At 42.8% G+C, this 24,257-nt stretch overlaps 1 protein-coding gene across 1 annotated transcript in view; it reads left to right on the forward strand.

Annotated features, from left to right (window-relative positions):
- The first annotated feature begins 23,790 nt into the window (after positions 1 to 23,790).
- GREM2 (gremlin 2, DAN family BMP antagonist) overlaps positions 23,791 to 24,257 on the forward strand; it is a 32,845-nt gene continuing 32,378 nt past the window's right edge. The window contains exon 1 of the mRNA XM_039348447.1: positions 23,791 to 24,195. The gene's annotated coding sequence lies outside the window, so the exon portion shown is untranslated. The remainder of the gene's footprint in view (positions 24,196 to 24,257) is intronic.

Raw genomic sequence — 24,257 nt, forward strand, 5'->3', positions numbered from 1 at the left:
AGAGGCAGTCCAGTAAACAACTGGGCCTTATGCTATGAAGGGTTTTATAACTCACAACTTGCATCTTGAATTACATCTAAAAGCATGCAGCTAACCAGGTAGCCTGTGGAGAAACAATATTACATAGGCATATCAAAAACTGCCAAGAACTATTGGTGCCTTCTCATTCTGGACCAAAGAGCAAAATACAAATGCCAAGTTGCTAGGAAATATTGCAGGTACCTCAGCATAGCTCATTCATCTCCTAGAAAGAGATAGAGATATCTAGAATATTACTTAAGAATAGTTTAGTTCTTAATGACTTAGAAGAGTGGAACTAAACTAAACTAAACTAAACCAAACTAAACTAAACTAAACTAAACTAAACTCTAATTAGAATTTCATGGATTAGCAAATAATCTGGGGGTCTGTAAATTAGTTTGGGATGGGGGGGGAAACATCTGGAAGATGGCAGAGGCATTTTCACAGATATAGAGAATTCATCTAGTCATCAGAGGCTGACTTGGTGGGAAATTTTCTTAGGGTTCTGGAGATCAGAGGAATCCTTTTTTCCCCACTGTTTTTTCTGCTGCTGTTTTAACGATTCTGCATAATATTTCAAGTTCTGCATCTTTATTTTTTTTATAAATACGGTACTAATCACAAGGGCTGTATATTGCCTCAAGTTGAAAAGCAGCTGGACCCTGAATACTAGTTGGAACCAATGAAAGGAGTGTTACTACCACTGAGGTGCTTGTAGATGTTCCTAGAAAAAATAATAGGAGGCTCTCTGATTAGGATATATTTTGGTCTAGTTACTTGAGTTCTGAAATGTGTTTATGTGTGTTGAATTGCTTGTTTTGGCTTTCAAAGCCAAAGTTATCTTACTGAAAACTTTAGACAGGAAAGACACACAGCTAAATGTCATAAGTTAGGTTCACTGTGATCTGGGTGGAATAAATGATTCAAGGATCTGATATTGTCTACTTAGGAAATGGTGTGTTAGAGCTATATCTGTAAAATGGAAAATCATATTCTAGGTCAGTGAGTTTTAAACACCATTTCATGAGTGTAATAGGTTCCATAGGTTTGTCTGGACACTATATGATGGCTGCCTCAGTCTGAAATACCAATGGGCTCTTGTACACCAAGGAAAGCCTGCCTGATTTCTTTACTGCCTTTTGACTTAGGAAAAATTTATATAACTGATTCCTCACAAATCCCCATCAGTGCAGTTGCAGTCCAAGCACCAGCTAAAACATTTTAAATATCTTGTCAGCTTGGGCAACTGTCCTGGTATTTAGGAGGAATTCATATTAGTTTGCAGTCTCTTAGTTTGGAAAAATTATTCTGGAGCAGAAAAGCTGCATGAGTGAAGTCTATCTGGATAACATCTTATTCCAGCTGCTTCACTTTTTGGTAGACCAGGATGAAATTAGGATAGTAAACCTTTTAGAGTAGATTAACCTTGCCAACTTTCAGCTGGAAACCTTCAAAGGTTTTCACTGTATGAAATTTTTTAAATACTTCCCATGCACCTCCTTCAAGGCAGTGATGCCTAGCAAAGAATCTAATTTATGCTGAGTCATTGCAGAAAGTATCCTATTCAGTTTAGAATGAAAATGAAAAAAAAAAGTCAAGTCCTCTTTTAAATGTAAGCTCTTACTCTTCTACTTCTGCAGTGCCATGTAGCCAAATCACCAGAGAAGGGCCACCAATAGTTCTTGTGAGATGGTGTGCTTTGCTGGCTCTGAATTCTGAATTTTGAAGGTAGGCAAAACTGATGGACTGGTCTGGGCCCCTTTTGGGAAAGGACTGGGTCATTGTTGAGTTTGGTAAGGTTCCAGACTTGGCATGTTGGCAAAGCTTATTTATTTATTTAGAAAATTTATATTGCCTCCTATTCACTCGCAGCGACTCTGGGCGGCTTACAAACAGTAAAAATACAAACATAGAAAAAATAAAAATAAAAAACAATAAACCCCACCCCCACCCCAGTGACAGCACATGATTAAATAAGCCATTTGATGGGCTCCATCACTCTCTGGGATCCCCAGGTTTTCAGGGCCTTCTGAAAGATTGTCAAAGTGGGGGCCAGTCTAATTTCTGCAGGGAGGGAGGGAGCCACCACAGAGAAGGCCCTTCTTCTGGGTCCCACCAGATGCACCTTCTTAGGGGATGGGACCCGCAACATTCTTGGCTGTTCTCAGCTGGATTTGGAACATCAGTAGTTGATTTACCTTATTGGGCAGTGCGGCTTTGCTGCTTCTATTTACTGATTTTTTGGGAATGTCAAGAAAGTTGGCATAACCGGCTGACATGATTGGTCTTACCCAAGAAAGATTTTTTCACCACTAGCAGAACCTAGTTAAATCAGGGTTATGCGAACAGTAGAAACAGACCAGCAGAGCAAGTTATAAGGCCGCATAGATAGACAAGCCATAGAGAAAAAAAGTGGCTTGCATAAAATAGCACCCATAACCTTAATGTTCCTTATTTTCAGAAACAGCACATTCTTCAGGCTTGTGAGGAATAATCTGATATGCATGTATTGATTTCTGGAAGGTTTAAATCTTCCACAATCAGGCAGAATTTAAGAATAAGAGTTTTGATCTTTTGATTTTGATTTCCCAAGAGTGTATATTGGACTGGTCAACCAACAGCCCACATTCAAAGAATGAAGCTAAACTTTGTTGTTGCTTGTATAGACAGGACCAATGCAGAAGTGTAATATTCCATTAACATAAGGGAGCAAAATCAAAGCATCTGGTTGACTACCGGAAAATGAGTGTTAGGAAAGTGAATGAAGCCTAATTAAACATGGCCAGATATGCATTCCAAACCAGAAATGGCTACATTTGGATTGACTATAGTAAGCCGCTCAGAGTCACTTTGCAGCAAGATGGGTGGCAAACAAGATAAACAAACAAATAAGTACCTTATTACAGGGGTTCCCAACCCCCAGTCCATGGAATGGCACCGGGCCGCGGCATGTCAGCAACTAGGCCACACAAACAAGCAAAGCCCCATCCACGGGGTGCAGGCAACACACGAAACTACACCCCCTCTGGTCTGCGGAAATATCTTTTTCCATAGAACTGGTCCCTGGTGCCCAAAAGGTTGGGGGCCTCTGCTTTATAAACCACATACTTCTTTTTCTAGAACAGAATAGAATAACAGAGTCGGAAGGGACCTTGGAGGTCTTCTAGTCCAATCGTTTAGACAGGAAATCCTATACTATTTCAGACAAATGGCTGTTCAATCTCTTCTTAAAAACTTCCAGTGTTGAAGCATTCACAACTTCTGGAGGCAGGTTGTTCCATTGATTAATTGTCTAACTGTCAGGAAATTTCTTCTTAGTTCTAGGTTGCTTCCATTTAACTTATCTTCAATATTATCAGTTGCAACTATTGTTCCAGATTTAATTCAAAGTGCTGGTAATGACCTATAAAGCTCTTCATGGGACTAGGAGATGACCTTCCCAGATTACATCCAAAAGATCAGGAGAAGCATGTTCCATTTGCTCCATCTGTTGCGGATGTCATCCAGGAGAAGAAGCCTTTTCTTTTGTGATCCCTACCTATGGACCATTCTCCTCCCAGAGATTAGATTGGCCCTGATTCTAACCTTGTATAATTGCTGTGATGATCCCCAGAAATAACAAGTTTTTTTAAAAAAAGAAAAATTTAAAAAGTCAATAGCGTGTTAAATGTTTATTTAAAGAAATCTTTACCTGTTCTCACATTATTGTTTCATGCTGATATGAACATGAATGAGCCAGGACTTTCAGGTGCTCTTTGAAATCCTGCCATGATTCACGTGCCTGTAAAGGGAGACAAATTACAAGGGATCACCTTGCATTCTCTACTTACTCTTATATAAACTTATACCTTAATCCTTACATCTTTCTTCAACTTATAGTAGTTATTTTTTAAAAAAACAAAATGTGCTTAGATCATCCACTTTCAATAATGAAAAATGAAATCCAATTTCTAATTTCTTTCTATACAATCAAACAAAACTCTAAGAAAAGATGATACAGTTTTGCTACTATTAAATTAATGTTGATCAAAGAATGGCAGTGAGTCTAATTAAGGTCCCAAAGCAATCTTGTGTGACCAAATTTACACCAGGGACTTTAGGGACATCTGCTGAGGAGGGAAAATTAAATAAAAGCCAAGATGAATCTTACTACTGTATACAAAAGGATAGGACTTCAATTGCATGGTTATAACCACTATCTTGACATTTTGGATCCTCCTTATAGATACCCCTGAAGCACTTATATATTTTAATCAAGAATCAGCACATTCCCAGTCCATCCCCTTGTCCACAGGAAAAGAAATATTCTAAATTGTCTTTTGCCAATATGTACTTTTCAGATATGTGGCCTTCATTTTTCACCATGCATAGTTGGACAAAAATACTAGGGTGGAAACTGCAATAAACCTGGATAATGCCAGGTTGGGGAGAGCTACTGGTTTTGAACATTTTTTTTTTATAATGCAACATGAATACTTATGTTTGAGTTGACTGGGAGAAGCCACTGACTGGATTCATACAGCAGCTCAAGCTAAGGCTGACAAACCAAATCATGGCTTAGAGCTGGGGTGTCCAACCTTGGCAACTTTAAGACTTGTGGACTTCAACTCCCTGAATTCTCCAGCCAGCCTTGCTCACTGAAGAATTGTGGGAGTTGGAGTTAAAATTGCCAAGTTTGGACACCCTTGGCTTAGAGTGATTCGTGAGAATTTAAATGCTCAATTGTTTGTGAACCTCCTTCTTTATCTAATGAAAGAGCTTTTTTAAAAAAGGTGAGAACAGTATTTAATTTATGAAAGTCTCAATAAAGCACTGGTTTATTCCAAATGTGCCAGAAAAAACTGTTGCTTTGATCCTCCAACAGTAAAGTCTCCAATAGCCCCAAATCCACTGAAGTGAGCAAAGATTTAAAAAGCAAATAGATAGTAAATGAAATTGTGAACCACAGAGGCTGCAGACCATGAAAGGTGTTGCTGGACAAGCCTGCAGATCTAAGAGGAGCCAAATTGTTCAGAAAATAAAAGCAAAAATAAAACCCACAACAATGGGGGAAAAAAACCATTATGAAGTACAATAAAAAAAGAAAAAACCTAGTGGCATGAAAGGTTAAAAAAAAAACCAAAACCCATCAGCATAGCTATCTAGAAGGGCAGCCTAAGTATTAGAAGAATTTAAACATTTATAACTGAGATGAAGCTGCAGTCATATAAAATATTTATGAGAAGAAGTATATGGTTTACAAGAACTGTGTATCTATGTAGACACACAAACATAAATCTGAGAGCAGCATTATTTATAAGAGAACTGGTGGTCATATCTCTCTTCAGGAGAGTGGCAAGATTCAGGAATCCCGCTTTACACAATACCTGGGTGATAACCAGCTGCCTTACTTATTTTACACTTCAAGTGCATAGTTTGGAGCCATCACATGGGGAGTCTATGCTTTCATTGCATTTTTGAGTTATTTGTGGAAGAGTATATAAAGGCTCTTAAGGTTGCATTCCCCAACTCACAGTCTTCAAGGAAGTCCAGTCCCTGAGTTATATTGACTCAGAGTTCTGAGATCTATACTCTCACCATATATGGAGGGCTCCAGGTTAAGAATTTGGCTAACACAGCACGAAATACAGGCTGTACAATGACGCAGCACAACCTGGTTTCAAGTTCATTTAAAGTCATAGATCTTCACAAGAGGAGCAGGCAAGTGACATCATATGCACCCATCACATCATGGTACAAGTGGTACAAATTACAAAACTTGTGTCATTCATGCAGTTTTGGCAGTATGCACGCAATATCATCATAGATTCTACTACATTCCTATGCTTAAGGTAGTGTCTGTTACAATGAAAGTAAAATATCACATATCCCACCTACCCACATATCAACTCCTATCCCATGCAAGGAAGGGTTAAGAAGATCAGTGATGATTTTACATTTGGCATCTGTATTATTTCTCTTCAGATTCTTCTCTCAACTCTTCTTTTCATAACACTCTATCTATGGTACTCCATCACTAAGGAGAGTCATAGCTATTGTGAGACATCAGATGTGGCTAGCTTTTTGACCTTCACTAAATATGAATATCATTTCTCCACCCTTGTCCCATTTTGTCAAAAACATAACTACAGTGCAGGTTGAAAGCCCTGAGCTGCTTGTTGCATTAAAGAAAAACAGAGAAGAAGGATTTGTGTGTGTGACCACTAGATGGCAAGATAAGCAGAAACGGATTTTATAACACAACCTTCCCAAACTTGCTGTTTAGTCTTCGACTAAAATGCTTAGAATTCCCAGGCAGTAATAAAATGGCTTGGAAGTCAAGAAGATGGTCATCCATTTCTAGAAAGCCCCAGGTTGGGGAATTTTACCAAAATATAATACTGCTGTACTTACATTCACAAGTTATTATGTTTACTGGCTGGATAAAATTAGATCCACTGAAATGCATAAACTTACTTCCTTCCTCTTCAACCTTCTGGCAAGTCATTTGTTAAATAGGTTCATTGGTGGTAAAAGCAACAAATAAAACAATATTCTACAATATTCTAAGGCATAAGAACAATAACAATCATTGTCCTTTTCAGTGGTTTTACTTAGGCTATAGATCAGAGGTCCCCAACCTTTTGGGCACAAGGGACTGGTTACGTGGAGAGAGGTTTTTCTGCGAACCGGAGGGGGCATGGTTTTGTGTGCTGCCTGCATGCTGTGGATGGGGCTTTGCTTGTTTGTGTGGACTGGTTGCTGGCATGCCACGGCCTGGTACTGCTCCATGGACCGGGGGTTGGGGGCCCCTGCTAGAGATTGTAAGAGCTTTTCATTAATATTAAATGTTATTTATATATAGTTATTTTCCTTATATTTTGCTGATTTTTTTAAAAAAAAGTTCCTTATTGGATGATGTTGAGTCCGTGGCGGGAAAACAGACACGAGAAGCAGCTGGAGTTCTCAGTTTCTTTTATTCAGCGTTCAGCTTACAGGAAGATGGCTTCAGCCTCGCCCAAACGCCTCGCAGCCTCTTATATAGGCAACTCCCGGGTAAATGGGTTACTTTTCCCGCGCCAGCACCCGCGCATGCGCACGGCGCTGGCGACAGCCTGTCTGGTCCCGGGCAGCTTTGCACCTGCCCGGGACTGCCTGCAAACGCCCGAGCCGTTTGCAAAGGCTCGGGACATAACACCCCTTTCCCCCGGGCTAAAACTACTACCAACATACAACATTTATTTTATATGACATTTTGCTCCCCAGTGCTCCCACTGATTACTGGCTTTTGCCTTGCCAGCAATGTTATGTAATCTTCTAGATACTTAGGAGATTTCTTTGCTCTCTGTGACCTTCTTAGCTCTGGGTTACTGGCATAAGTCCCCTGACTGGAGGGAGGCGTGAGCCTGTTCTCTCTATTGTGCCCTGGTGTCTTCCAAGGACTGTGCCCCGATGCCTGGCCTGCTTGCTTGCCCACCGGGCTCGTCAGGCCAGGGCTTCTGTTGCTTTGTGACCTGGTTGTCCTACCTAGCTGTAGACCCTCAGGCCCCTTGAAGTGATAGCCACTGCTGGGCGTCTCTGTAGAACCTCCTAGGTCAGTCCAAGACCCGTCAGGAGGCTGTCCATTCCCTGAACCCCATTCTGTGCTCGGGCTCGTGTGGGTTTCTGTACTTTCCCAAAACTCAGGTGTTCCCTGATTTGTGCTAGGGGTGTTGTAGTCGGGACTTGGTTCCTCGACTAGCTCTGTGTATGTTTGACCCCCTGTAGGATTTGGGGTAAGGTCAGGCCAACCTTGGGAATTGTGTGCCAGCTCTCTTGCGGGGAATGATTTGTTGGGATGCCCCCGGGTATCCTCCGTTACTGGAGTGCTGTGTGATGTGTGTGGAAAGTGAGTATGCCCCCGGGGTGACTCCCTGGCTGGAGTAGGCGTGAGTGCCTGTTGTGTGGGTAAGCTCCATGACTTTCTTTTCGGAGCAATTGCAGAACCCTGAGATGGGCCGTTTGTGGCTCCCTCAGTGGAGGTGGGCAGTAGCTCTTGCCCTTCCCTTTGCTCCAAAGGGTCCCCCTCCCCCCCTGGAAAAGACCCAGGAGTCTCAGCAGAAAAGTCTCGCCTAGAGCGAAGTTGGTCGATGTGCCGACGCAGGACACGACCGTTGTCCAGGGCAACCTCGTAGGAGAGAGGACCTGTGATCCTGGACACAGAAGCGGGGACCCATGTATGACCAGGCCCGTAATTGCGAGCCCAAACCGGGGCACCCACAAGTAGTTGTCTAGGTGCCCTAGGATGTGAGGTAGATGAAGGCAGTCTGTCCGGATGCAACCGGTCAAGTCTAGTAGTAAGTTGGCGCCCCCAACGAAGTTCAGCTGGACTTCTCCCTGTAGAAGTGGACGGTGTGGTGCGATAAGAAAGGAGAAAGTCAGCCAACCTGTGATGCCAGTCCCCGTAGGTGAGTCTCTTCAAGGCGTCCTTTGCGATGCGCACCATGCGTTCAGCCATACCGTTGGTGGACGGGTGAAAAGGCGCAGACGTGGCATGACGAATCAGGTTTGCCTGTAAGAAAGCTTGGAATTCGGAGGAGGTGAATTGAGGGCCGTTGTCGGACACAATGACATCTGGCAGCCCGTGTGCAGCAAAAATCCCCCTCAGTACCTGAATAGTCTTTGCAGTGGTGGTGGATGAGACAGGCACAACCTCAAGCCATTTTGAATGGCTGTCAACAAGGACCAAGAAGAACTGGCCCTGAAAGGGCCCAGCGTAGTCAATGTGCACCCTAGACCATGGGGACTGTGTTTCCTCCCATCTATGCACAGGAGCTTGGGGCATCTCTGGGCGAGATCGTTGGCACAGGTGGCATGCGTGTACCTTAGCCTCAATATCTTTATCTAAAGCAGGCCACCACAAGTGGCTGCGTGCAAGAGCCTTCATACGAACAATGCCAGGATGACCCTCGTGGAGGGATTCTAAGACCCTAGTCCTCATTGAGGTGGGAATGACAACTCTGTTTCCCCAAAGCAGACAACCCTGAGAAAGGGACAGTTCGTTCCTTTTGGACCAGAAACTCTGAAACTCAGGACTAGGGCAGTGCTCAGGCCACCCGGACAGGACCCAGGAGCGGACACGTGAAAGTGTGTGATCTGTACCTGTTTCAGCGGTAACATCCCTGGCACTAAGAGGGAGCTCGGGCAAGGCTTGGATTGATAGAATGTTGACAGCTGGCGCGGGGTCAGCTTCTACTACCGGCAGAGGCAACCTACTGAGGCCATCAGCATGGCCCATTTCTTTCCCAGGCTTGTGGAGTAATGAAAAATCATATGCAGACAAAAATATAGACCACCTAAGCATTCTAGGGGAAATGATGTGGGGAGTCTGCTTACGTGTGGTAAACAGTCCCAGCAGAGGCTTATGGTCAGTGAAGACCGTGAAATGCCTGCCATATAGAAAATCGTGGAATTTTTTAATTCCAGCAACAACAGCCAGAGCCTCCCTGTCTATCTGAGCGTAGTTGCGCTCGGCAGAAGACAGTGTTCTGGAGTAGTATGCAATAGGAACCTGAGTTCCATCAGACCTGAGGTGACTCAGGACAGCTCCAACCCCGTAGGGGGACGCATCACAAGCGATGCACACAGGAAGAGACTCGTTGAAATGTGCAAGAACACTGTTAGAAGTGAGCAAGGCCTTGACTTCTTTAAAGCAAGCCTCATGTGCTTGTGACCACAGCCACACAGCATGTTTGTCTAGTAGCCTGTGAAGAGGCTCAGCTACACTAGCTTTATGTGGAAGAAAAGAATTGTAGAAATTCAGGAGGCCTAAGAAGGCCTGAAGTTCGGCCTTGGACTTTGGCCTGGGTGCTTCTAAAATAGCAGTTAGTTTGGATTCAGCAGGATGAATCCCAGCAGCATCAATTTTGAATCCCAAAATTCAGTAGAAGGCACCCAATCTTGCATTTGTCTTTTCTGAGCTTGAGGCCTGATTTCCTGAATCTTAACAGGACAGCCCTAAGCCTTTCAGCTAGAATGTGTGTGGAGTCTCCTGCAATCAAGACATCGTCAAAATAGGGGCAGACCCCTGGTATACCTCGTAGTGTGTTTTCCATTACGCTTTGGAAAATCCCAGGAGCGACATTCACTCCAAACTGCAGCCTTTTTACCTTAAAGGCTCCCCTGTGGGTCACAATAGTCTGAGCTATGGCAGCATCATCATCAACAGGCAGCTGTTGATATGCTTGAGCTAGGTCAAGCTTTGCAAAAACACGCCCCCCTTGAGAGAGGCCAGGATGTGACTGACCACAGGAACAGGATAGGCATGTTGCTGCAATGCCTTATTGAGTGTGCATTTGTAATCAGCACAAATGCGAATGTCCCAATTTGCCTTTAGAGGCGTGACAATGGGGGTCTCCCACGGGCTGGAATCAACAGGTTCTAGGATTCCCTGTTGGATTAGTTTGTCTAATTCAGTATCAATCTTACTTTTTAAAGCAAAAGGGACCCTTCTTGCTTTAATCCGAATGGGAGTGACAGTGGGGTCTAGCTTTAAGGACACAGGTGGTCCTTTGAATGTGCCCAGCTGGGGGCTGAAAACATCTGCAAATTCTTTGCAGACTTCCTGTAGGTCGAGTGTTTGTAAGCTGTTGAGTCCTGTGACGTGTATCCCCAGGGCCTCAAACCAATCGAGTCCTATGAGACTCGTTCGTTCACCCCCTACTACTAATAAGTCTAGTGGACCTTCAAAACTCTTGTATTGCACGTTAAGGGTGGCCTCCCCCTTAACACAAACTCTTGAGTTCTGAAAATCTGTTAATACAATATCAGAAGGCCTTAACTTGGCCTTAGTCCCACTACTGGAACAAATCTTCCTAAATGTATGCAATGAAATGATGGAAAGGGCAGACCCTGTGTCTAGTTCCATAGATAATGGAACCCCTTGTAGCTTCACGTTGAGTGACAGCTTTGTCTTCATGGGCTTGTGTGTGCCTGTTCTACAGATGCTTCTTCGCGAAGCGCAAAACCCTACCCTATTCTGGCTGGGGAATCTGGTACCTTTCAGGCGTTCTTCTTGGGGTTGTGCCTTTCGTCGGCCCAGACACACAGCTGCAATGTGCCCTTGTTTGCCGCATGCCCGGCAGGTAGCGGAGCGGAACTTGCAGTCGGTTCTCCTGTGGCGACCTCCACAGCCGATGCACTTGAGCGGAGCCGAAGAGCTTCCCTTCTGGTTTTCTTCCCTTCGCGGGGTGTAGACGGTCGACTTCTTCGTCCGGATCCTCCTCGGAGTTTCGTCGGACGTCTTCCTGGTGCACGGACGCACCCTCTGCACTGCTTCTGATCGGCCGCATGTTCTTGACGGCGCCGCCTGCTGCTTCTTCTGCGGTGACTTCCCTTAAGGCGTCTTGGAAGGATAATTCTTCCTTAGCGAAAAGTCTCTGTTGTAGCTCTCGATGCCTTAACCCGCACACGAATCGGTCCCTCAGTCGTTCCTCGAGGTCCTTGAACTCGCAGGGCTTGGCGGCCTTCCGTAACGCGGCGATGTATTCCTTGGCTGACTCACCGGACCGTTGATCCCTCTGTTCGAAGGTGTGGCGCCATGAGATAACGGACACCTTGGGGTGGAAGTGCTCCTTCAGCAGCTTCTTCAGGTCTGCGTAGCTTACAGACTCTACTGGGACAGGTGCTGCAATGTTTTCTGCGATTTCGAAGGCGTCTTGGCCGCAAACACAAAGCAGGGTGGCAGCCTTCAAGCTATCTTCCGTCACTTGGTTTGCCTTGAAGTAGTTCTCCATTCTGGATACGTAGGACTCCCACCGCTCTGGATGTGAGACGTCGAATTCTGAAAGCCTTCCGATTTTCGCCATCTTCGGATTTTCAGGAGACGGGTCTATCAGCCAGCCTACCCCCGAATGCGCACCGGAATGGCGGGCAGCTGCCGAGTCGACGCCGTTCCTCTTCCGCCGCTCAGGACTCCTTGGGTAAGCTTACACTTCTTCCTTTCCAGGTAGTGCAAGGCATCCCACCTTCGTCGCCAGTGTTGAGTCCGTGGCGGGAAAACAGACACGAGAAGCAGCTGGAGTTCTCAGTTTCTTTTATTCAGCGTTCAGCTTACAGGAAGATGGCTTCAGCCTCGCCCAAACGCCTCGCAGCCTCTTATATAGGCAACTCCCGGGTAAATGGGTTACTTTTCCCGCGCCAGCACCCGCGCATGCGCACGGCGCTGGCGACAGCCTGTCTGGTCCCGGGCAGCTTTGCACCTGCCCGGGACTGCCTGCAAACGCCCGAGCCGTTTGCAAAGGCTCGGGACATAACAGATGACATAATCAGTATGCTTTATTATTCTGGAGTTTCCCTCAAGAATATTAGTATGTTTGTTGTTGTTGTGTTGAAAGTATGACTCTTGTTCTTCATTTAGTATAATTAAAAATGGTCTTCTTTATACAAAAAAATTATCCAGCCCAAAGTTATAATGAATTCTCACTGAATGAAATATGTCTTCAGGAACTCCAGTAGATTTTAGTTGTCTGAGTTATAGCAAAGTCCCATCAATTTCAAGTCCTAGATGTTATTCATATTAAAGCAGGATGGGAATAGGAAATGACATCCACTTTAATAATTATATTATTATAATAATCCTCAATAGAGGCTGAAAATGGGTGCATTTTGATGATAGCAGCTCTTCTATTATTCTATAAGCCAAAATTAGGTCTATTTCCCAGCCCTACCTGAATAATTTATACAATTTGTAGATGGATGTACAATCTAAAACATCAGCAGAAACATATATCCATAGGCAAATGCATCTTTGAAAAGGGGCAAAAAGTGGCAAGTAGTCCATCAAACTCAATGGTGAAACTTTGACCAAACTCTCAATTTAGGACAGCAGATCAAGACTTTTTGATCCTATATCCTGGTATTCTCTTCCATCCAGAAATCCAAGGCAATGGTTTACCCACAGGTGGACCAAATATGACCTCCAGGCTAAATCCAGCTCATAAGAGCTTTTTCATTAAGTTCTGAATTGATAGCGATCCTGATTTATCCCTGTCATACAAATGTTGACCCATTGGGAAAGTGGGTCACAATTTCAGTATTATTTTAATGAATAGCTCAGAGACCCACCTACTGTCTGAAAATAGAATGAGTCAGGATTCCAGACGAGAAAATAGGGATGAAAGCAAGGAGCACAAATTCTTGCCAGAGGATGGGTCCTTTTCATGAACTCCCGTTTGCAATGTTGTTTCTGACTCATCATTCAATCATTATCTGCAGATGGAGGCCTTGAGCTGCACATGCTGTCCACTTTGGGCCCAATCCAGAAAAGGCTGATGCAGAGGTTCCAGATGAGCCAATGTCAAAATGAGAGTTAAGCATGCTCAAACAAATTTAACTGTGACTAAATTATATCTTTAATGTTTAATTAGATGAGCCATCTGAAGTACATCATCTGTGGTATTAATATTTCACCATATTTTTAGAACTTTGATATATACATTAAAGAACTACCACATGGACCCCAGATTTCATAAAGCTGCCATTGGAGTGACATAAAAACATTACTGTGCCGTTCCAGTAAATAATACCGTGTTTATAATTCATTAAGTTTCGTCTACTCTCCCTAGCTACTTTTATCCTCTTGCTTTGCCAGACTCATTTCCTTGCATTCTCCTTGATACATTCTCCTAATCTGCACATTTCAGCAATAGGAATACAAGCTGGTTGTCCTCCAGATGTATAGACTAGGACTACAAGCGCAATACTTCCCTGGCATCATATTAGCAGGAAATTCTGGAAGCTGTAATTCTAACATATTTGGAAAGCACCCTACTGGGGAAGGATGAGCTCGTGTTTAACAGAATATCTGATGAAATATTTTGGGGGCTAATGCAGGAAAATAAGGAACAATTTACAGAGAAGTGGCATACCATGGTAGCTTGGCATTCTTGTTTCAAAACATTGTCTAGGTTGGGATAGGCAATTAAAAGCTAATTCCCAACAAGCTGGGTAGCACATGCCCAGTGGCCAGCATCTCCTGATGCTAGGGGGTTTCTCCTGAGGGCCATATAGTGCCCACTCCTGCTTTATGGACTTATAGAAAAATAAGTATCGTAATAGGACAAAAAACAGAGCTTAAAACTAGTAACACTGAATCGACGGCTAGAGTTGGGTAGTGACTGTGGTGCTGGATTGGAGAGACCAAGGTTCAAGTCCTGGCTCAGCACAGAAGTCACTGAATGACACTTGTCCCATTATTCTCTCTCAGCCTTACCAGCCTCACATAATTGTGGTTGTGGGAATAAAAACAGGGAATTTTCTCTATCTCCCATGTAAGTAACTTTGAGTTCTTAGAAAAAAAATCAGGATGTAAATGCAATCAATCAGCCCCCAGGAATCAGTGGAACTCCTGCTTGTTTCAGTGGGTCTACTCAAAGCAAACCAGTGTCTGGAGCAACCTGTAATGTCTGATGGGTAGAATCTCTGCTGTAGGGTCATACAGGATAAGGGCACATTCTCTGGAATTGCCTGCTAGAATAATTGCAACCAGTATGTCTCTGTTGAAAGCAGTTCTGGAGCAGTTGTTTTAGTATTCTCCCCATGTCCATAGCAAACATTACAGAAAGATGATCTTGCTGTCAAACAGCCATTTCTTTATCTATGTGGGGTTTCTGCTAAAATTTGACTAGAGCCAAAACCCAGACCAAAAGTTCTTTATAGCTTGGATTATGGAAGGAATTTGTTCTCTTTATGTCTAATCCCGATAGCCCTCAAATACAAATCTTTAATTAGGGTTAGGCGGTCTTTGGAACAGTTGAAAACTGATATCAATAACATGTCTTTGCATTATTGTCTCCTATGGATCAATATATAATCAAATATATCTGACAAGATAATTTTTGACTTAATATGCTGTCAGAAAGCAAAATTTGATAGTGTTAACATTAAACATATTTACATTCAGCAGGGACATTTCATGCTTGTTGTGAATGGAAGGGGGGGGAACCATGGGCCAGCTAATGAGCAATTCACACTGAAGTGGTACTCTTGAAGTTAAGTAGATTGCACTACACAAGTGGTTCATAAATAACTCTTAGAAGTAGTCGCACTTTCACGAGGCTCTTTCATGATTATGAAAGTTTTTGTGGATCCAAAGGAGCAGAACAGCAATGGAGATAATCACTGATCTTCCCTAAAGGTCCACTCAGATGTTTACAATGTTAGGCTAGATAGGCTCCCATAATATTCTCATGCTATGCATATACTGTATGAGCAGAGTCAGCATGTTTATTTAGAAGTAAGTCCATGGACTTGCTCTCCAATAAGCATGTTTAGGTCTACAGCCTTAGTTTCACTTGCTCATGCAATGCTTGGGCACAAGGGGTAAAAAAGCTCTTCCACACTCCCCAGACAGAACATTCTTAGGGTCACAATGTAATTTAAAAAAAAAATTCCAAAAGTTCCAAGGCATCTTAACAAAAAAAAAAAAAAAAAAAAAAAGGACAAATGTCTAGACCAGTGATGGCGAACCTTTTAGAGCAGTGGTTCTCAACCTGTGGGTCGGGACCCCATTTGGGGTCGAACGACCATTTCACGGGGGTCGCCAAACCACGCTGTCCGCCATTTTTTTCCTTTTCCCCCAGCTGTTCTACTCCCTCTTATTGGTGGCCACACCCACTTGGGGGTCACCACAACATGGGGAACTGTATTATGGGGTCACGGCATTAGAAAGGTTGAGAACCACTGTTTTAGAGACTGAGTGCTCAAACTGCAACCCCAAACCCACTTATGCATTGCGAGTGCCGGGTGGGTATGGCCCATTGGCTAGGTGTGGCCAATTGAGCAGGTGTGGCCCATTGGGTGGGCATGGCTGCAGTGGTAACGGCAGACTGGGTGGGACTAAAAAGTTCAGTCAATCAATTCCAACTTTGCAAGACTTTTTTTTTTCCACAAGAAGTTGAAATTGACCGATTGAACCTTTTTTTTTTTTTTTTTTTGCACATGGTGGTAGAGGCCTAAAGCGAAAAGGTTTTATAAAACCCAGCTGAAGGCCTAGGACTGGGGCGATGGCATGCGTGCCCACAGAGAGGGCTCTGAGTGCTGCCTCTGGCACCCATGCCATAGGTTCGCCACCACTGGTCTAGACTTTTAAAACTCATCAAACCACAAAGACTTCCAAGAAAAATTGAAACAGAATGTATAATGAAGTTCATTTATCCTTCTCCCTTTCTCCCTATCCCTGACAATTTTCTCCAGAGTTCCCCTTTTCCCTCTGGATCACATCTGAGGAGTAAACAAAATGGGGCTCTTAATAATCCATTGGCAGAATGTGTATATGCCAATGAAATGTATCACCGAATGAAATTTATATCCAGGAAGCACATAGCCACACAACAAAGGCAATCAAAGACAACCCTTCCCTTTATCAGTATTACTTTGGGAACCCAAGCACTGACTGGTTACAGCTCTTGTTTAGTTAGTTTCTGTTTTTTCGTTCTAAAAGCTGGCAAGGCAGGCAGGCCCAGGAAGGATTTCTTCAATATTTCCTTTTTGGCTATATGAGAGCAAAGAAGCTTCAGGTTTCCATGGTATTGCAGCTACAGTCCCTTTTTCATTATGTTCATACTTTTCATTTTAGATATGCACTGGTAATAAATGAATGTGATATCCAAATGTACATATACCTTAAATGCCCATCTAAACTTGAGAATGTAATCTGAAGGAAATCACATGTGATCAAATAAGGAAATAAACATTGTGAAGACTGTACAACACTCTGTTATGGAGGCACAATTTATTCTGCACTCCATACCTTAATGACAAATGCAGAATTGTTTCTATTGCAGCATAAGAGAATGATTCGATAGAGGGCTATATTAGACATTAATTTTGGCTTCTTATTTAATTGGCCTCTTAGCACTGGGACAAAATTCTAAGTTTAATTTGTATAACCCTGAGCCTAAGCAACACAATACCAAACACACACTGATAGTAACTATGTGCCTTTGCCCAGGCAATGAATATAACCAAGATAATCCTGCCAGAAAAAAAAAAAATCTCCTTCATTCCAATGTATTTGGGAATGAGAATATAACTACCTACCTGCTACAACTCCCAGCTTAATTTGATGGAATGTGAGAACTCTCACTAATACTATACAAACCTGGATTTAGAGGTTATGTCACTCAAACTATGGAATTATTGATGGGAATTACTACAGATAGATGACAGTGGAAAAGAACATATTAACTTGGGCAGTGTTGCAAACAGTGATGGATAAAAAAAAGAAAGGATCAAATCTGAAAGCCTAGCACACTCATTGGTTTTCAACATAACCACCATTTTATTCCACCTATATGGATTAAAATCCTAATGGACTGTAATACAATAGAAGAATCAAAGCCATAAGAATCAAGTTAGCTTTGTTTCAATTCCTCCACTGATCAATAGGGCTAGCTATAGGAAAGGACTAATCAATCAACTGGATTGAGATAATATTAGTTCCAGTATCTTTAAGACTGACCAGATGACCAACTTTGCTGGTTGCTTCTTTCACACTAACTAGAATTAAGCACCTAATACCAATCTGGTGTTCCAAAATAGATTCAGTTAGCTCTTGGTTAACATGTAACCAACACAGAGGATGGCAGTAAACAGCTGGAGTTAACAGAGCAGTCTGTAAAACTAGCAATTAAAAGATAGACCCGACTGAAAGATATCTGGAGGGATTCCAGGGGTCATAAAAATGGCTGAGGACCGCATGTGACCTGTGGATTGTCTACCATTGTTCTAGTCCAACTCCATTCTCAAGGCAAGTTCCGTAATGATGGATGCTGCTACTCTAGGTCTACTAGATGGCTTTCCAGGCCTCCATTTAATCAAAAGGCTGCCCACAGATTTCACTCCTACACAGATTCACTAGCTTAGTCAGCTGAAATCTGTGGGTTTTTCTTTTCTTTCCTGTTCATTGATCCAGTCCTGCTCCCTGGAAACGAGTGAATATCTCTGCTCTCCTGTCTGTCTTGTCAATCTTTCAGCTATTTGAAGCCTGCTATCATGTCTCCCTTTTCCAAGTTAAACATTTCTAACAGCTCTTTAACAGTTCTTCATAGCACTTTGCATTCATTTTCCCCTGCAACTGACAGTCAAACGTAGTTTCCAGGTATCTTGCAAGAAACTGGCTAGAAGGTTTTTAACTACTTAATAAAGCTCTTTCAATTACAACAGATCAAATTGCATGGAACATAAAACAATTAACTTTGAGGGAGCTTACCAATATTGTTATTTTATTCTTCTTTATACCTTACTTTATTTAAAACGGATGCAAATGGTTCAGAATTGGAGAAATGGCTGAGCAGAAGAGGACATTTAACCCTTTCCTATGCATTATATTCCTGGCAAAATAAAAAATACCCCAACTTCAAATTTGAGAGGACTACATGATTTAGACTGACAAAATGGCCCAGGAAGAAAACCTAAATAAAGAAAACATTAACTGCATCATTAATGTGTTTATGTATACATATTATGCACGTGTGTATATATACTAGTGGTGGCGAACCTATGGCATGCGTGCCAGAGGCAGCACTCAGAGCCCTCTCTGTGGGCACCCGCACCATGCCCCGGAGATGGCAACCGTCCTCTTCAACCAGGCGCCCGCTAACTCGCCAAGGTCCCACGTGGCCAGATGCATCCCAGCACCCATGTGCTTGCTGGCCTGCCTCACCCTGCCTCACCCTACCCCACAGGACCAGCCTCCTACCCACCACCCCACCCACCCTGGATTTCCCCCAACCCTCTCCGGCTCCCACAGGTGTCCCTCCCCAGGAACAACATTGAGTTGGCCACGGCCACCCATCTGCCATGACCACTGTAGTCATACCCACCCAGCAGGCCACGCCCATCCGGCACCCGGCGATACATAAGTGGGTTTTGGGTTGAAGTTTGAGCATTCGGTCTCTAAAAGGTTCACCATCACTGATATATACTGTACATTGCAAGGTGAAAATCTGTTCACTGAAGATTATGTTCGATAATTTACTATGCTGGTCCAGTGCAAGTTGTAGATTTTTTTTAAAAAAATCCCAGTCTAAGACTGAGAGAAAACAACTGGTCCAAAGTCATGCAACAGACTTCCATGCTTAAGGGAGAAGTAGAAACCTGAATGCCTTCACTCCTAGTCCAGGACCTTAACTACTATACTCACATTAGCTCTCTCCTAAAGACAGATATATAAAACAATTGGAAATATAATGCTGGAAAGTAATTATTTAGCTTAGGAATGCTGGCTGGAGATGGCAGAAGTTACATCCAGCATACTGTATATGGAGGGCACTAGCTGAAAGAAAGCTACCGGACATCATTGTGTCTACATTAATAGAATAACTTGCTTTCTGACTCAGATATCAAAGCTCCATTCTTTCATATAACTTGTTGCCCAGTTAGAATGAAAAATGACCATTTCCTTTGCTAGGATTGGGGCATGAAGTGGGGATTCTTCATCCCTGCTTGGCCCCCAAATAAGCCAGATAATTGAGCAAATAAAAATATTTGCAAAGTCAAGTGACTTTGAAATACCCGTGTTCTTAATAGGATTACAATAACCTGTGGAAGGTCATTATAATTCTAAATGAAAAGATTAAATAAGTAATAAAGCAGACCCAAATGAAACAGACGCATAGAAAACAGTAAAATGAATAAGGAGACAAAAATGAAAAAGTTTGGGAAGGAACTTAATGATGGTTTATTTAGAATGATGCATAGGATACATTGAGCAGAAATTATACTACTTATACAGATTTTTGCCATCAGATTTTAATGAATTACTCTCTATATTTAAATGATATATTCTAAGCCAGAGGTATCAAACTCGCAACGTCATGTGACGTGTCACAATGTATCGCAACTTTTTTCCCATTGCCGGCAATGGGGTGGGTGCGATTTCGCCATGACGCATCTGGCAGTTTGACACCCCTGTTCTAAGTATTTTAACATAGTATAGTTGACAAGAGTTGAGAGATTGCTTTCTCTGATTGAAGATTGAAATGTCAACTTCATACAATTTTATGTTCAGTAAATATTCCTCACTAAATTATATCCCAAATTAATCAACATTTCATTTGTGTATAGAAAAGACACAATATGCTGAAGACTAGTTTCTATGAAACTGATATGATGGAAGCATTGTTTCCCCTCCCCTCTCCCCCCTCCATACACATATACACCATTACACAGTGTGCCTGTATTTATTCCACCAAACCCACACTGACTACTTTTAATTTTCTTTTTCTGTTACTTACAGTCTTATAGATATCATCAGTCAACTCCTCAATTCTGTGATTTGTGATTTAAAAACAGATTGTTAAATTGTCAACATTTAAAATTAAAACCATACATTGTAAGCAGCTATACAAAAGCTAGGACTCAATACTTAGAAGATTAATAAGGCTAATTTATCCTTGGGAGTCATAGTTACATCAGCTCTGCCCTCAGTGTTTGAGTTTGATGGAACAATCAAGTCCTCATTGATTTTCTAAAAACCAAGGTGGGGGGCTCTTTGAATATGCTAGGTACTTCTCCAGAGAAGGGGACAGTGAGTGAGAAGTCATGTCTGTGTCCTTAATTAGAGAGTTGACACTCTCTAATTAAGAGGACATGTAAAGAGCCCAATCTACTAGATCTTAGCAGGTAGACAGAAGTCATCAGGACAATATCCAGATACTGAAGGACTTTAAAGGTGAGAGTCAGCACCTTGAATTGTATCCAGAGCCCAACCAGTGCAGCTCTCAAAGTAGGTGTAATGTAGGTGCATCCAGGTGTACACATAACAATTCAAACTGCTGTATTCTGTACCAGCTGTAATTTCTGAATGCTCTTTGAGGGGAAATCCATATAAACCACATGGCAATTGTCCAGCTGAGAGGTTGTCCAGTTGAGACTAAGGTGTGAATGACATTGAGTAAAAATTCCCATTCCAGGAAAGGTTGCAAATGGTGCATGAGATAATACTGTGCAAAGACCTTGGGCCATAGTTGTCACCTGCTTCTTGAGGGTCCCAAATTGCAAATCAGTTCTGCTTGGGAGAATGCAACCCCATTCAGAACTAATTCTTTCCCATCCTGTTCTGAAATTCTTTGGATACTTGGACAAGACATTGACAACATCACTTGTTTGGCCAGGGTTGAGATGTAAAATTCAGCATCATCAAAGTTGTGACAAAATTTGACCAGATTGTCTGACACATTGTTTTCTCTTTTAGTTGAATAGATCTTGAATAGGAGTATGGACCATTGAGTCCTATGGTAGCCCATAATTGAGAAGTACATGGCCCAGTTTCTCTTCTTATACCATTATTAACTGGACCTGTTCCTTAAGACAGGAGTAGAACCATAAAACCATAGACTCCTTACTCCTAGAAACAGCACAGCTCAGCCTACTATGACTGATGGTATTGAATGCTGTTGGGAGTTCAAGCAGGACCAGGAGGATCACACTACTATCTTGGTCCTATCAGAAATAATCCACAAGTATGTTTAATGCTATCTCTATGCCTTATCTAGGCCTGATGTCTGACTGGAATAGCGGGGGATAATCTGTTTCCTCCAGGGCTTTCTACAACATTTCACTCTGGTAAAATGGAGGTCTGAAAGTCTTACAAATGCTTCATCTCATTTTACTAGACGGCACAGTGAGGGGAAAGTCTCTCATTCAACCTTCTGATTATTTGGGGGTGGGGGTTATATTAGTGCCTTTAAGGGAGCTCTCCTCAAACTTGTCTCTCCCACCCTAGGGTATTTTAAGTCCAAAATGTAGCTTACACAACCTTCAGCCATTGTGAGAATTGTTTGAGTGGCAGTTCTAAACATAACTGACTAGAAGTGGGAGGGGCGAGATTGAGAATCTTCACCTGCCTTATTTTTTTTTTGCAATACCAGCCTTTTCTTCCCCCCCTCATTCACTCCTGGTTTGTTGGGTCACTCACATACCTGTATGGTGCTTGCAGCAGAGTGCAGACCTCAGTAAGTGGGCACTCTTGGCTCCTAAAAACTGCTCACACTAAGAAGTCTACTTTGATAATTAAGCAGCCACCATACTGAGGCAGACAATCTCACAGCACCTAAAAACTATCAATTATTTCTACACACTCAGGGCCTCTTGAAATGAAACAGTGAAGTTTCTTTTGAGTTGAGCTTCATTGTTGGTGACTTCTTGGATGCCCATATTGTCAAGAAAGCTACAGTGCAGCAGTGGTTGCTACGACTTTACTCCATTGTTTATTTATTTGCCAGTCTAGCCTTGGAATTCCCTGAATTGGGAATTCTGATTTTGGCCAGGTAGTCCTTGACTTACGACAGTTTGTTTAGTGACCATTTGAAGTTACAACAGCACAGAAAAAAGTGACTTATCACCCTTTTTCACTCTTATGACCATTACAACAGCCCCATGATCACATGATCAAAATTCAGACTCTTGGCAACTGGCATGCATTTATAACGATTGCAGTGTCCCAGGGTCGTGTGAATACTTTTCACGACTTTCTGACAAGCAAAACCAATGGGGAAGCCAGATTCATTTAACAACCATGTTACTAATTTAACTGCAGCGATTCACTTAACAATTATATCAAGGATGGTCGTAAAATGGAGCAAACCTCAATTAAACAAATGTTTCACTTAGCAACAGAAATGTTGGGCTCAATTGTGGCCGTTAAATGGAGGACTACCTGCATTTAGGCCTGCCTTTGCTTAACTTCTAAGCACAGACAAGGTTGACAAGATGTTATTACCTGCTACACATCAAAGTGAATGTGTTTGGACATGTAACTGATAAAATATTAAGCAAAGTAACACTAAGCCAGTATTTTTGTGCTATCATAGTTTGTTAATATAATACTGAATGCTAACAAATTAATTTGGCTATCACACTACATATTATGAGAATATAGGAACAGTGCCATTGTAGCTTAGTGTTATATGTAACTCAGATCAGCAAATTGGGTTGCTGAAATATCTCTATTTCTTCTGTTTTACAGAATGTTTTGGGAAAACATGCTTCAAGTTATATATTCAATAGTATTTTCAAATTAATTCAAATTTTCATTAACCTGCATCTAGACTGGAGTTTCATTTTTTTCTTGTTAGCCACTCAAAAATATATTGATTTATCCGCATCCTTCTAAAATTGAATCAATCTTGTTTCTCGGATTGATGCTCCCAAAAACTCTCTCACACACTCCTAACCACATATATAGAACAATATATTCTATTGCAAATATCTAAGGCTCTAAGCTTTATAGGAACAATTGAAAAAGCCGCCAGGAAACTTGTACCGGTATCAGTTCTGACATTTTCCTCTGGGACTTTCAGAGTTTGGGATCCTAAAGTAAGTTGTGACGCCCTGCCATACCACACTATATATTGTCTTGTTAACTCTGATGCAGTAAATTCCGAAATGATTTCCCCTCCCGATACCTACGCAAGTTTTCGCAGACCACAGACAAGAGCGAATTTACAATCCCAGCACCCCTTCCCGAATTCATTTTTTTTTAAAGCTTTCGGGCAAACCTTTGGCTTTATTTAAATCCATGTATCTATTTCTCTTCCACGGTCCACGTTTTGAGGTTAATGACGACGACGGAAATGATTTGGGGAGGGGGGAGGGGGCCTAATGGTTTTCTAGGCAAGACTCGCGGATCCGACGGTTGGAAGACACTCCTAGGTTGCAGGTGAATAAAACCTAACCTGCAAACAAGCGTGCAAATCCGCAGAAGAGAGCCCAGACCCAGAAAAAAGCAGTGCGCGCGCCTGGCTGGAGGGCGGCTGCAGCGTTTGTAAGCCTGGAGGAGAAACAACCCCTGAGCAGAAAGCAGCGGCGGGAGGGACTTGAGAGGAGCGCCGAGCGGCTCGAAAGGGGAGGCGGGTGTGATTTGTTTGGTGACCGGAGCCAATAGAAAGCGTAGCCTTCGGTAATATCCCCATGCGGTGACCGAGAGGAGTCAGAGCAAAAGCGTCCCTCGCGCCTTCCCGCCAGCAGCAGCAGCCCCTTTCCACACACGGCTCTCCGCTTTGGCTCCGAAGCGTGGCACCGCCGTCCTCCTGAAGGGAGGAGGAAAAAAAAAAAAGGTCGCCGCGTTGGAAGGAACTCAGCGAGAAGCTCCCTCGACTCCCCCCCCCCTCCGAAGAGAAGGCCAGGGCCGGCGGTCGCCTCGGCAGTTGACAGGTAAAGCCGTGCCGTCCGAAGGGCTGGAGGTGGCGGAGGTGTCTTTAGGGCTGGAGAGGAGC

This window comes from Crotalus tigris, unplaced genomic scaffold, assembly GCF_016545835.1.
Source record: "Crotalus tigris isolate CLP2741 ecotype Arizona unplaced genomic scaffold, ASM1654583v1 scf7180000018155.2402879, whole genome shotgun sequence".
Taxonomy (NCBI): Eukaryota; Metazoa; Chordata; class Lepidosauria; order Squamata; family Viperidae; genus Crotalus; species Crotalus tigris.